The 14,397-nt window shown below is 41.5% G+C and overlaps 1 protein-coding gene and 1 long non-coding RNA gene across 4 annotated transcripts in view; one reads left to right on the top strand and one right to left on the bottom strand.

Moving 5' to 3' along the window:
- The window catches only part of MRTFB (myocardin related transcription factor B), a 197,079-nt gene that overhangs the window by 42,322 nt on the left and 140,360 nt on the right, over nucleotides 1–14,397 (top strand). The gene's annotated exons all lie outside the window — the stretch shown is intronic.
- LOC309854556 lies at nucleotides 8,607–13,728 on the bottom strand. The gene is made up of 3 exons (XR_014306296.1): nucleotides 13,618–13,728; nucleotides 12,732–12,868; nucleotides 8,607–12,423 (listed from the first exon to the last, which is right to left on the bottom strand). It is a non-coding gene; the product is annotated as an uncharacterized lncRNA (long non-coding RNA).

The following is a 14,397-nucleotide window of genomic DNA, read 5'->3' as shown; positions in this document are numbered from 1 at the left end:
TTATTGACGTTTGGGGCCAGAGAATTAATTCTTTGTTGTGGGGGACTGTCACTGTAAGGAACATCCTTGGACCGTACCCACAGATGCCAGTAGCATACCCCCTGCCCTCTGCTGCATTGTGACAACCCACAGTGTCTCTAGCCATTGTCACATGGTCCCTGGGGGACATAGTCACCCTTAATTGTGATCTGTGGTCTAGAAGGAAAGCTCTTCGTGGCAGAGGCCTTGCTTCCATGGGTCTTCATAGCCCTAGCTTGGCACACATAGGTGCCCTTAAAAGTATTGAAGTAAACAGGTGAGCAGGGGAGGATGATGGTGCTGCCCGAGGAAGGAGATGGGTCAACGGATGGATGGATAGTTGAAGGAAAGGCTCCGCTCTCTCATAATGTGGAGCGTATGCAAGTGCTTTCTGCGGATTGAGCTACGACAGACAGTGGGCTCAGGCTCTGTTCCGCCTGTTCCTCCTTTTACCTACTGGGCCATTCCCCAAGGACTGCTTTCCTTCCTTAGAGCTACTGGCACAGAATCTCCTGATTGCTGAGAGGCCGCCTTAGAATCCACCAGGAAGCGTTTGTTAGAGTGCCCAGGAAGAAATGGGCACAGAATCGCGAGATAGATAATTAGAAGGAATGAGATAACCAGATAGGATTCAGAGGCAATCCCCGCCCTTCAGGTGCTCCAGCGTCCTGCAAAAGACACCGGGTTGGTTTGTCTCTCTGTCCCGAAGGCTCTTCCACCCTTCCCTTCCTGGCATATTCCTATCCCTCCCACCCAGTCGACGCTATGTGGGGCCTTTCTGTTATATATTCCCGGAGCACTTACTCTCTTCCGTCATAGTATTCCTCACAATTTTAATTGCATAGCTTTTTCCTTTCTTGCCTCATGTTTCTGTTCCTTGCGGCTAAACTCTGTGAAGGGAAGGGCAGTGTGTGTTTCTGCAGCTCCTGGCACTGGAGAACTGTGGAACTCCAGGGAACAGGCACCTTGGAGGCATTTAATATACAATTTATATAAATGTGAGGATGCACATAGTAGGCCCTCCAAGAGCAAAAAAGTACCGTGTTGGTTTGGGCAGTGAGATGGGAGAAGAAATTGGACTAAAAGTATCTGGGTTGACTTTCTGGGAGAAAAGAAGTAGAAAATAAAGAAGGCAAGAAAAGAAAACCGAAAAGCTGCCCATAGCCCCAGGCATGATGTGAGGAGACAACCCCTTCAGTAGGTGTCCCTCTGCCGCTTTCTCTCTTTCTTGAAAATACAAATTACGCTTTGAAATAACCTATGGATATGGAGGAATATGGAGAATGATACAACCTCTGTACAGCTTAGTCATATCATAATATTTTGCTACCTTTGCTTTACATGGAAAGCCTAAAATGCTATAAAGTGAAACAGTGCGTGTAGAGCCGATGCCCACTGCGGACGTGCCAGTGCCAGATGCTATTCACCATCCTCCCGAAGTGAGGGTCTGTGACTCCCTTCCATGGCTTTCTACTCATGCTACAAGCCTTTGTATTTATGCACACTGTATTTAGTTTGTGGGTCTTGAACTTTGGGCAGTTTGGTACATTCTTGTATATTACAGTGACTTGCTTGTTCATTTCATGGTATGTAGGGGATATTTCCGTAGTGATGTATGTAGCAATAATTCCTATTGGTCATGACTATTACCCTTTTTTGTTATGTGGCATTTTAGGATTATAATAGTTTGTTCATGTGCTGTCAGCGGGAGTTTGGTAATTTCCGTGCTTTGCCGTTGGACAGTGTTGCTGTGAACACGTAGTACGTATTTTCTGGTGCTTATCTAACAGCTTCTTGAGAGTACCTAGAGGTGGAACGGCTGGCACACAGGGTATGTGCATCCTTGACTTCACTGGTTGTTGCCAGGTCATTCTCCAGTTGTAGCAATTGCAGCTCCTTAGAGCGATGTCGGAGAGTTCCCGTTGTCCCATACCCTTGCCAGGCCTTGGTATCATCAGATTTTCAGTTTTTTTGCTAATTTGAAGTGGTACATTTTCTTCATTTCTAGTGTGTTTGAACATCATTTCCTTGTTTGACTATTTCACTTTCCTCCTTTGTGACTTGTTTCTCTTCTGGATGTTTTTTCTGTCAGATTGCTTACCCCCACTGCCCTCTATATCTTCAGTTCTTTATATGTTCTGGCTACTTATCTTTTGTTGATATTTTGCATTTCAAATATGTTCTCCCAGTGGCTTATCTTTTATGGTGTGCTTTGTTGTGTGCAAGTTTACATTTTCGTCAAGTCATATTTATTGGTCTGTTCATTTACGGTTGGTGCTCTTTGCATCATGTTTAATAAATCCTGCCGTACTCAGAGTACTTTGGGGTCATAAAGAGATCCTACCATATTTTCTTCTAAAAGTTTGTTCTGCTCTTTAGCATGAGTCTAATCCACATGGCATTTATTTGTGTGTGTGGTATGAGATAGGGAATCATTTTCCATGTGAATAAACGGGCGGTATGAGCCAGCATCTCTGATTGCATAGTCCATCTTTTCCCCCACTAATTTGTAATGCCACTTTGTCGTGTATTAGATTGCTCAATCTGCAGTTCTGCTCCACTGGTCTAGCGTACATTCTTGTGTCACTTTTATACTGGCTTAATTACTGGAAATTGATATATTATGCAAAGCTCCACGGTAGGAACATCGACCAGATGGTTGTGATTGGAACGTAGGTTCTGGCAGTAGAGTAGTGGGTATTTGCATTGGGCAAGTCGGTGGATGTGATACTGGGCAGGGTTTTAAGGAGAACTTTGAGGGCACAGATTAGATCTAACCACGGGACCCAGTGGGTCACTGGATGCTACTGGGGTTAGCCAGAGGGACTATGTTTGAGCAGCCTTCAGTGGTTATTTCAGAGCGAACTAAGGGTCTCAAAATGTTACCATTTGTACATTCCCCGCAAACTTGTACATATCCCTTCTGTTTTTTCTGGAGACCTTTCTGTTAGCTTTTCTTTAAAGTGTTATTCTCTTAAAACCTCACCAGATGCTTCAGACATCTCTTACATGAGAAAGCCTTTAGAAACTGGTTATTATGAACATTCATTGCTTTGGTGTTACCGCTTTCCTTTGAAAATAGGTTCTTAGCATTGCCACTTTCTTTTACAGTTAATGTGGCCCCCTTTTTTAACCTCAGGCTTACTTTATTTTCTTCTCTACTTTGTACTGAATTGAATCAGAAAAAAATGAATGCTATTTTTAAGTGCTATTATTCTTTTGAAGAAAAGCTTCCATCTAAAATGTTTGTCTAAACTCCAAGGGGTTTCTAGCAACTGCACTTACTTTATGAAGAATGAGTAACATGACCTTTTCTTTAAATTTTAGAGAACAAGAGTGATGTCACAACGCTCCAAATATATGTCGTTGTCTTCTTATTTTGCTGGTATTTGAAGTCTTATTAAGTAGTTAACTGACTTAGTAGGAACCAAATAACTTAGAAAATTGGCAGTACATAGATCATTAAGCCCTCGTGAACCCTCTGGTGCTTCTGTGCTGTTTGACAAAGAACTGTTAAAAGAGATGCAGCATGGGGCAGGAGGACCCAAAACCTCTGTATTTCTGTTTTTCTAATTGGAAATGGCTTTATTCTCTTTGCAGACTACACAAGGACAGCATGCTCATTGTGTAAACTTCACACAATCCCAAGGAGTCTAGAACAGCACCACCCACTAGACCCTCGTGCCGTGACGCGGGCGTTCTCATCTGTCCGCCAGTGCAGTAGCCATTAGCCCCACGTGGCCGTGGGGCACTTGAAATGTGACTAGTTTGATTGCAGACCTGCATTTTTTGTCTCATTTAATTTAAATTCATTGAAATCTAAACAGACACATGTGCCTGGCGGCTGTAGTCAGGGACACTGAGCACTCACCCGTGGAAGTGTATACTGGCCGTCAGTCCCTGCGTGTCTGTTGGTCTCCGTGTCTGCCTGCCCGTTTCCACTCTTCTTTGCCTCCTGCCTCACCTCTGTCCACCTCGCCGTCTTCCTCTTTAGTTTGCCTTGTCCAGTCTCCCGGCCTGCTCTTGCCTGCCGGCCTACCCGCTGCTCTGCCTCTGCCCCAGTTCTCTTGCTCAGTCCGTGTGTGTGTTGTATGTATACATGATCTTCTCTGTTCAGTAGGCAGGTTTGCTATCTATATCTATATCTATATATAAAATGGATATTTACCCTTTCAGTTCAGGTCATGTACTGGTGGGCAATAGGTTCTTCTCAGTTTCTGTCTTTGAGTATTTTTTTTAACTACTATAGCCTATAGCATTAATATAACTATAACATTTTCCTGTTATATTTTTATCCTGTATGTTCTTCGCGTACTTTGCTGTTGTGCACAGGGTTGGGTTGTTCAAAACCATGAAGTCTGTCTTTTGTTTTGTGCTTTGGTACCTGTTGGAGTTTCCTGAGCACTTCAAAGAAAGACTCACGGCCCCACGTCACACCCCAACCACTTGCCTCAAGGACCACATTAAGGTTTACAGCCTTTAATAGTGCAGTGTGCTGAGAAGACGGAGGCTGGAGTGTTGCATGAACGTGAGTGTCTGCCCACTGCTGTCTATCTCAGGTCGGCACGGTGCAGCTGCCTGTACCTTTCTGGAGCCGTCTTGTCAAGGGTGTGTAGGTAATGGCAGCACAGGGCTCACCCTCTGTCCAGCCCCTCCCGGTGGGGTGGAGGGGAGCACTGCTTCCTGGTTGGAATTTCATTGCAGGTAAATACTTGGGGACTCAGTCTTTTCTGGATTCAAAAGGAAATCACAATTCCTACCCACAGTTTAATGGAAATCTTGGTCTGGCAAAGAATGGTCATGCCAGCCAAAGGTTTGAAACCTGAGAAGAGTTGAAGGTGGCCCCAGAGATGGGTGAGGGTGAGTGGGAGCCTGCTGTGGCTGACAGCTCAGCTCTGTCCAGTTGGCAGGTCTTTTTTTCTTCTTTTTTAAAACCATATCTCCCAGAATTTTGTAAAAATATTCTGTTGCCACATATCTGATTAAAAACTCTTGAGTCTTTTAAAAATAACTTGTTTAATGAAATTCCGTGTAATAGTTGCTTTTATTTGGCAAGTGGGCTTTATGCACTAAATCTGTCTTAGAAGGTTTATAATAAGCTGAGGTCATTTCCAAGTGATCTTCCAAGGTCCATGTTCCAAGTGATGATTAAAGATTTTTTTCATCTTTATCTGAAAAATATTTTTCTTAAGGACAATGATGTATTTATAGGAAATAATTAAAGTAATGTTGCTTGAAAAACAAAGGGCTTGTGGAACACAGCAACCTGAGCTGCCTTCCCCTTCAGTAGTTAGTCATTTCCAGTACGGATCTTGAAACCCTGATGATTACTTCAAGGACTAAATTCAAAATCCTGAACTTCTCTGGCTCCTTTAAGAAAAAGCCAAAGAGGTAAATGTTATAAAGAATAAAAAGTACATGGAGAGCTTTTACTGATTGTACTTAAAAAAACAAACAAGTTCGGGAATCTTATAATCCATTGAGATTAATTTGGGTACCTAGATTTCAGAAGTGACTATAAGAACAATGCCCTTTCTTTCTTTTATTTATTTACTTATTTTTAGAGCCATTGGAGGGGTGTAGAGGGAAAAAGGAAGAGAGAGCATCTTAAGAGGCTCCACTCCACGCCCAGTGTGAGCCCATCCTCACCACCCTGAGATCATGACCTGAGCCAAAATCAAGTCAGATGCTTAACCAACTCTGCCATCCAGGTGCCCCAGAATATTACCTTTCCTTTATTTATTTATTTTTTATTAAAGATTTTTTTATTTATTTGTCACAGAGAGAGAGAGCACAAGTAGGGGGAGCAGCAGGCAGAGGGAGAGGGAGAAGCAGGCTCCCCGCTGAGCAGGGAACCCAACGTGGGGTTTGAGCCCAGAACCCTGGGATCATGACCTGAGCCGAAGGCAGACTCTTTTTTTTTTTTAATTTTTTTATTTGACAGAGATCACAAGTAGGCAGAGGCAGGCAGAGAGAGAGGAGGAAGCAGGCTTCCTGCTGAGCAGAGAGCCCGATGCGGGACTCGATCCCAAGACCCTGAGATCATGACCTGAGCCGAAGGCAGCGGCTTAACCCACTGAGCCACCCAGGTACCCCAGCACCTTCCTTTAAAAATGAGCTCATTTTTTTTTTTTCTTTCCCATGTTGTATTGCCAGCTATCTGGAAATCCAAAGCCTGTTAAATCCCAAATGTTGGAGAAGACAACATAGTATATAAATATTGATTTCAACTTCTGTTACTTTTAGAGCTAGCCTGTGTTAGGGAGATTTTATAACCCATTATCATTTATTCATCATGGTATTTTTGTGTGCCTGAACAGTTGGTACGAATAACTTTTTTTTTTTTTTTTTTGAGTTTGAAGTCTAATCAGAAAGTCAAGACAAGCTAGAAATAAAGCCTATTGTGAAGTTTTTGCAAAATTTAGATAATAAGTGCGATGCTCTATGTCGTTGCATATACTAGGGGCCCAGGCCTATGGTAGACAAAATAACAGTCCTGGTTGCTAACATTGATTGACTCTGCGCGGTGTGTTCACAGCTCTGCTGTGACCTCTCCTCTGTCTTCAGTTCTTTTAATTCTTCGAACTACAAGCCTTCGTCACTTCCATCTCTAACCAAAGATCCTGTGGCTTTGAAAGTTCTTACCCACCAACTAGACAATTTCAGAGCTGGAATTTGAACCCAGGCAGCCCAACAAACAGAAGAAAGCCTTCACCACCGGAGGTCTTGAGTAATACGGGCTGAATACAATGGCAGGTGGATACTCCAGCCAGGATGTTACCATAGCTAAAGAGGAAGCCAGTGAGCAGTTACTGAATGCCTTCTCAGCGTGGAGCTGAATATACTTCCGAGCACTTAACATATATCGTCTCCTTTAATTTGCACCCGCAAGCTTGGGAGACACCATTTATACCCATCTTACAAAGAGGCTTAGGGAGGTGAAGTGACTTGCCCAAAGTCATGCCCCTTGTAGCTCGTGTGGTTTACAACTGCACAGGAATGATTAACACCAATTTGAGAGAGATTTTTATTAGTTTATTGCAAGGATTGCTTTAGCTCTGTTCAGTGCAGTATTATAACCCTTGGCTAAGTCGAATATAGAAAGACAAGTTGTAGATGACACAAAGGTGAGAGGAAGTCTATATTGTACTGGAGGATGAGACAGTATTCAAAAAGGTTCTTTGGTTTTGATTTGTTTCTTTTTAAAACATAAGTACTACACCTGCCTGTTCAAAGATGATAGTAAAACAGTAGGAAATCTACTCTCCCCACAGGCAGCAGGCACACCGTCACACCAGTGCGCTCGCTCACACAGGTGACAGCCACTCCACCGCTTTCTTGTGTCTGCACCCAGAGTTCCACTGTGGCAAAATGAATATATGCTTTTTCTCTTTCTCTCATTTACTGTCTCACTTAGCAAATTAGATCTCTGTCCCTGTCAGTGCCCCCGGAGAGCTTCCTCGTTCTTTCTGATAACTGTGTGGTGCTTGCTGTGTGGATGTTCCGTGTATTTAATACTGTAAATACACAACTATGTATTCAACCCGTCTCCCGGGGTCGTGACTGGAGTTTTTTCTAGTTGTTTGCTCTGAAAAATCAAACTGCGAGAAATCGTCTTTTGCCATGTCATTGCTCTGACTTTATTTTTTATCAGTGCATGGTAACAGTCACTGCTTTTGACATACATTTCTGATTTTTGACAAATAAACCACAACCACAGTCAAGATGTAGAACAGTTCTCTCACCCCCAGACTTCCCCTTGGCTTCCCTTGTTATCAGTCCCACTCGGGGCAGCCCCTGATGTCTTCTCTCTATCTAGAGCTCTGGCTTTTTCACAGAAGTGGCTTTCCAGTTCTCGAAGCCCTTTGGGGGCAGCTTTCTCTCACACAGAGGACTGCATTTGAGACTCGGGTATATTGCTGCAGATGCCAGGAGCTCCGTCCTGCTACTGCTCAGGGGCGATCTGTTGTAGCGATGCACCAGCTTTTTATTCTGCTCGGACCGAAGGTCATGTGAGTTGTTTCCAGTTTGGGGCAGCTCCAAGTGATGCTACTATACAAGTGCACATACAGATCATATTTCTTTTAAAGCAACCTTACTGAGGTGCCATTTATATACCCAAAGTTTTACTTATTTAAAAGTGTAAAGTTCAGTGATTTTTAGTAAATTTACTGAGGTAGGCGGCCTTTGCTACAATCTACTGTTACAACATTTTCATCACACGAACAAGAAACCCAGCAGCCATCCCATGTACATGTAATCTCGGTTTCCACCCCGGCCTCAGAAGACCACTGTTTTCAGCCATGAAGGCTTTCTGCTTTGCTTTTTCTGGAAATCTCATGTAAATGGAATCATACGATTCGAGATCTTTGGTGTCTGGCTTCTTTCACTGTGCGTACTGTATTTTAGTTTCTTCCATGTGTCAGTATTTCTTTCCTTTTTGTTGTTAAATAATATTCCGTTAGGATATACCACTTTGTGCTAATTTCATTAACTAATTGATAGTCATTTAAATTGTTTATAGTTTGGGACTATTAGGAATAATGCTGCTATGAATATTTGCTTGTAAGTCTTTGTGTAGATATGCATTTTTTTTAAAGGATTTATTTATTTATTTGACAGAGAGATCACAAGTTGGCAGAGAGGCAGGCAGAGAGAGAGGAGGAAGCAGGCTCCCTGCCAAGCAGAGAGCCCGATGTGGGGCTCGATCCCAAGACCCTGGGATCATGACCTGAGCCGAAGGCAGAGGCTTAAACCACTGAGCCACCCAGGTGCCCCTGGATATGCATTTTCATGTCTCTTGGATAGACACCTAGGAGTGGAAATGCTGGATCACAGGGTAAAATTACATTTAGCACTTTAAGAAAATACCAAAGGGCTTTCCAAAGTAACTGTATCATTTTACATTCTCACCAGCACTGTGTGACAGCTCCTCGCAAACACACATCATGAAAGAACTTTTCCAACTAACACAAAAAAGACCAATGACCCAACTTTTAAATGGGCATTTTTTCCAGAGAAGATACATAAATAGCCAATAAGCACATGAAAAGGTGTTCAACATCATTAGTCATTAGATAAATGCAGATCAAAACAACAATGAGGTGCCACTTCATCTCCACTGAAATATCTATGATTAACCCCCCCACAAAGAAAAGGATTTGGAAAAATTAGAACCCTTCTATTTTGCTGGAGGGGAGGATGTAAAATGATGCATGCCGTGTATCCCTGTGGACAGTTGTGTATTGCTCTTCAGATAGTTAGGCGTACAGGTACTATATGGTAATTCCACTCCTATGTATGTACCCAGGAGAATTGAAAACATGTTCACACAAAACTTGAACTTGAGGTTCATAGCAACATTACTCATCACAGCCAGAAAGTGGAAACAATCGAGTCCATCACTGGTGAATGGATAAACAAAATGTGGTAAATCCATACAATGGAATACTACTTATCTAAAACAAGGAAACGAATACTGACACCTGGTACAGCATGGCTGAATCTTTGAGAGCATTATGTTAAGTGAGAGGAGCTCCCCACAGAGGCCTCTTACTCTTCATGAAATGTCTAGAATAGGCAAATAGAGACAGAAAGTAGATGAGTGGTTGCCAGGAGCTGCAGGGAGAGGAGACAAGGAGATGACTGCTGATGTACATGCGATTTAAGTGTGGTAAAAATGTGCGGAATTAGTGAGAGTTGCGTGCCTTGTGAATTTACTAAAAATCACTGACTTTCATGGAAAGTGGTGACTTTCATGGAATGTGAATTTTATCTCAATTAGTTGAGAAAAACTCCAAACTCCTTATCCACTACTGTCGTAAAACTAATAAAATTTTCACAGATAATTGACATTGTTCTTTTATGATATGTTCCAAAGTGTATTTATTTTATTTTTTTAAAGATTTTATTTATTTATTTGACAGAGATCATAAGTAGGCAGAGAGGCAGGCAGAGAGAGAGGAAGGGAAGCAGGCTCCCTGCTGAGCAGAGAGCCCGATGCGGGGCTCAATCCCAGGACCCCAGGATCATGACCTGAGCTGAAGGCAGAGGCTTTAACCCACTGAGCCACCCAGGTGCCCCAGTGCCAAAGTGTATTTAATGTAGAGAAGAATTCACAAGTATTCTGAAGGACTGTGATAAAATGAGAATAGATTTCCTATTTAACAGTGGCAGTAGAAACTGATTTATAGTCGTAGAGTTGCTAGGGTGCTGTTAATGGTACTCTGAATATGAACTTTCATTTGGCATGTACTCTGAACATTTGTCTCAAAGTACACTATTAACATATTTTGCTTAAAGTTAGACGATTACAAAATAATATCTAAGTTGTAATTTTTATTAACAAACATGAGGAAACTGAAAAAGGCCCAAGTTTCTAATTTGAGATGCCTTTGGCATCAACATAAATCCTTAAAATGCTTTGTGGTAGAACTTCTTTTGTCTCTTCTCCACTGGTCCAGTGTGCTGGTTTACCGACCTTCTCCAGGCCCTTTGTCTTGGGACAGGAGGTGACACTGAAGTCTGGTATGCATTTCTGTTCTCACTGATGAAGTTGTATGCTAACCCCAAATCAGCTGTGTTTATTTCCAAATCCGTTTATGCCAGTAGCAGGAGTAATCATAATTACATAGTTTAACTAAATGTTACATAAAGTGATGAAATACGAGTGCAAAAAAAGTTAAATATTTGGAAACACAAAGTCATTTACTTAATACTGTTGAATCAGGTGTGTGAGAGAAATGGCAAAACCGGATTAAAAATTGTAAAAATATAGTTCTTTACTTAAAATCCTTTAAATTTTTGTTCTACTTTATAAAAAATTGAAACTCAAGTTCATAGACCGTGATGGTTTACGCCAGACAGCTGATACATGTGGAAAGAGAAGGCTTTGCCCCTGTAGTGGAAGACTGGCAAAACCAGAGGACATTTATAGGCCCTGATTTAAAAGAGAAGGTGTCAAGATTTATGTGTATTATCTTTAACGACTCCTCTTGTTTAAAAGAATGTTTGAGTATAGCTAATATACAGTGTTGTTACACGAGTTTCAGGTGTCTAACATAGCAGTTCAGCAGTTCTACACTCTGGGCAACAACTCTAGGCTCATTGCAAGTACGGCTGTCTTGTAACCGTACAGTGCAGTTACTACCATCAACTCTATTCCTGATGCTGGCCCTTTCATCCCTGTGGTTTAATCATTCTAGAACTAGAAGTCTGTACCTCTCATACCCCTCCACCCTCTGGCAAACTCTGGCAACCATCAGTTTGTCCTCTACTTAGAGGCCAACAACTCCTCTTTTAACTGAGTCTTTTCAGTTTACCAACTACCTACCTGATAACTAGCTACCTGGTCCCATCTGCTACTTAACTAGCCATGAGATCTTAGGTAAATTAAACTTTAGCTTTTTGTGTGTGTTTGTGATACTTCTAAATTTAGTAAAACACCTTGTTTAAATTCTACTGATTCCTAGTATCACAGAGAATAAAGAGCTAGAAAATAGAAGAGACTTCCCTCTTCCTTTCTTTTCCCTTCCTCGTTTCCCTCTCTGCCTTACAGAACCTGGAAGTAGGAGTACAGTGTCTTTTTTTATCTGTTAAATAAGACATTTGTTTAGTCTGTTTACAAATATTTACTTTGTAACATGTAAATCAAATGCTAATTTATGAGTCAACAAAATTAGAATTTGTTTTTAACCCAGTATTTGCTAAGTATGGAAATCATCTCAGTTTAAAATTAATCTTCCAATCAGTTCTTATTCTCTCAGAATCATTCATTTTGAATAAACTTGGGAAATGAAGTTGTTCAAGCTTTTTTTTAAAAAAAAAAAAAGACATTTTGGCCATTTGCCTTGGAGCATAATACTTTCTAGCTCTTTATGTCTTTTTATATAGTAATTTAAAAGCCACGTGTGTTTTAAACTTCTGCTAATTCAAATTTTGATTTATAAGTGTGTCAAAATGAATATTTCAGAAACAGTGTTTACTTAAGTATTAGTTACAGTACTTAAGAATGCATCTTTTTGGAGGCTGTTCAGGATACAGTTTGCTCTGTGTTATGTTCAGTTGGAACAAATCTTCAGTAAACAAATTAAAAAATAAATCCCCTGTCAACATATCTTGAGCTATAAGAGCCACCTCAAGCATAGGAAAGCAGTTACATAATTTTTTCTATACAGCGTATTGTCCGTTTTTGGTATATCTATAGTACCTTTTTGCTGTGTATTTAATGACTGCCCATAAAAATCCAACCGCTGCAAATGAAAACCATACTCAGAAAAGCTGTTGATTTGGAAGAGTTTTAAGCTGCTGTCAGAAGCATGCCACGTTTCTGTGCAGTACATCCACGGCTCTAGATTTCATTTCTTCCGGTCTGGAGTTCAATTCCAGTTACGCCCTCAGGGTTCGCTGAAGGGGAACAGTAGGAGGAAGAGTGTTGCCTTCATCTGCTACAAAGCAGGTATGCTTCGCCTGCTTCTGCCCAATGCTAATGTCGTGTTGTAACTGCCTGATGGACGAGGTCTTTACCTCTAGGAGCTGCAGGGGTTATGACCGAGTTGTTATTGGAACCCCAGTGCCCAGCAAAGTGCCTAATGCCCTGGGCCTTCAGTGTGCTCACTGAAGATTTGTTCTGACGGCTCCATCTCCCTCTTCCTCAGCACCCCCCCCCCCCAACATAATGCTTCTCTTTCAGTTACTTACTCTGACTCACTCACATTTGGCACATAAATGTCACGTTACTGGGGAAGGAATATGGTCTTCGAAGGTGAAATCCTGGCTTTGACCCTGGTCTCTCACAGTTGCTTTATCTTTCCAAGCTTGGGTTTTCTCATCTGTAGAATGAGAATACACTCTGACAACAGAAAAGTCATTAGAGTAAAATTAAGGAAAGCCTAGCGTAAACTTAATGCCAAGAGGAGCAGAAATGGAAATATTCTTCCATTTTCTTTTACTTATTTGTCATTTGTAAGTGAGGAAACGGGATCCCTGAGAAGTTCATTGCTTTGCCTAAATCCCAGTAGCTGTCTCTCTAGTGGCCCCCCCAACCCTCACCCCCCTATTCCCAGGTTCCCTCCTAGGAGCCTGTCCCTTCTCAGAGTGAACGCTCTTCACCACTACTCCTCCCTGCCTTATCGAATGATACCACCAGCTTTTCTGTCCGCCCACGTCTGGAAATCTCAGCCACCCTCAGCTCATTGTTTACCTTTGGAATGAGGCAGTCATCAAGCCTTGACATTTTGCCACTTAAATATTATTTGAACCTATTGCCCGTTCTGCATTTCCACAGTCTTAACCTCGTCCCTCTGCATTTCAGCATGAGATTTTATCAGTAACCAGCCTCTGCCAGAATTATCTTTCTAAACTACAAGTCTGTTCATATCACTGTCCCTTACGGTGCACATTCCTTCGCAGCTGTGCTCTGACTTACCACGCCACTCATCTTCTGCCACTCCCTGGCCTGCCCATTCTGCACTAGCACCGTCCGCGTGTGATGAGAAAAAGTCTGCGCCTGCAAACTCCTATTCATCCTTGAAGACCTTCCTGACTTATCCAAATGCAGTTAGACGTTCAGATCTTAAGGGTCTTGTTCTACGTACTTACAGTCTCAGTTTTCACACCTGCTATACTCATTCCCTCTCGACCTCTCTTCCCTCTCATTGGCCAAATGATTTATTCTCTCTTTAAAATAAGGGGTTCCACTGGATCAGTGAGTCTCAGCACTGGCTACACATTAGAATAGCTCAGTCGAGGACTAGTTATGTCATAATCTCTGGAGATCCTCCCTTTCCTGCCCCTCCCAGGATTTTTTTTTTTTAAGTCCCTCAAAGGAACGTTAAGAAGTACTTAGACTAGAAGTCAGTTCTAAGGTAACTTTCACATAAAATATGTTAGTCTAGAATTTACAGTCTTTTTAAATATAAGAGCATTCAAGTAATCAAACCAGGAATTAAATTAGAAAAAAAAATTAGGAACAAAAGCACTTTTCATGGTTAAGAGTTCATCAGTTAAGAGTTCTTCAGAGTAGTAATAGTGTGGTGAAATAATGTTTGTATAGAAACTTGCAGCTTTAGAACTCTCATTTTCTGGTTCCATCTTAATTGTTAAACTGAGTATGGACAGATTGGATAAAGTATTTCCTTCATCGGTTTTTCTCCCAGTTAGAAGCTGGAAGGTAAATATTGTTTATATAAAAATATAAACAGGTTTGACTCTGAATTCCTGATATCCTTAAGCAATTTCATTTAGAAGACAATATAGAAGTAGCAATATATTATTAAGGAAGTATTGTCACATATACAGTTGGCAGGAGTTCTTAAATAAGTAAATGAATTTTGGATTCTAACATTAGTTATTTAACAAATTGCTGCCAGGAGCTTTGGA

This window comes from Mustela nivalis (assembly GCF_964662115.1).
Source record: "Mustela nivalis genome assembly, chromosome: 19".
NCBI lineage: Eukaryota > Metazoa > Chordata > Mammalia > Carnivora > Mustelidae > Mustela > Mustela nivalis.
The sequence above is the reverse complement of the archived record's forward strand: the minus strand, read 5'-3'. Positions and strand labels throughout refer to the sequence as shown.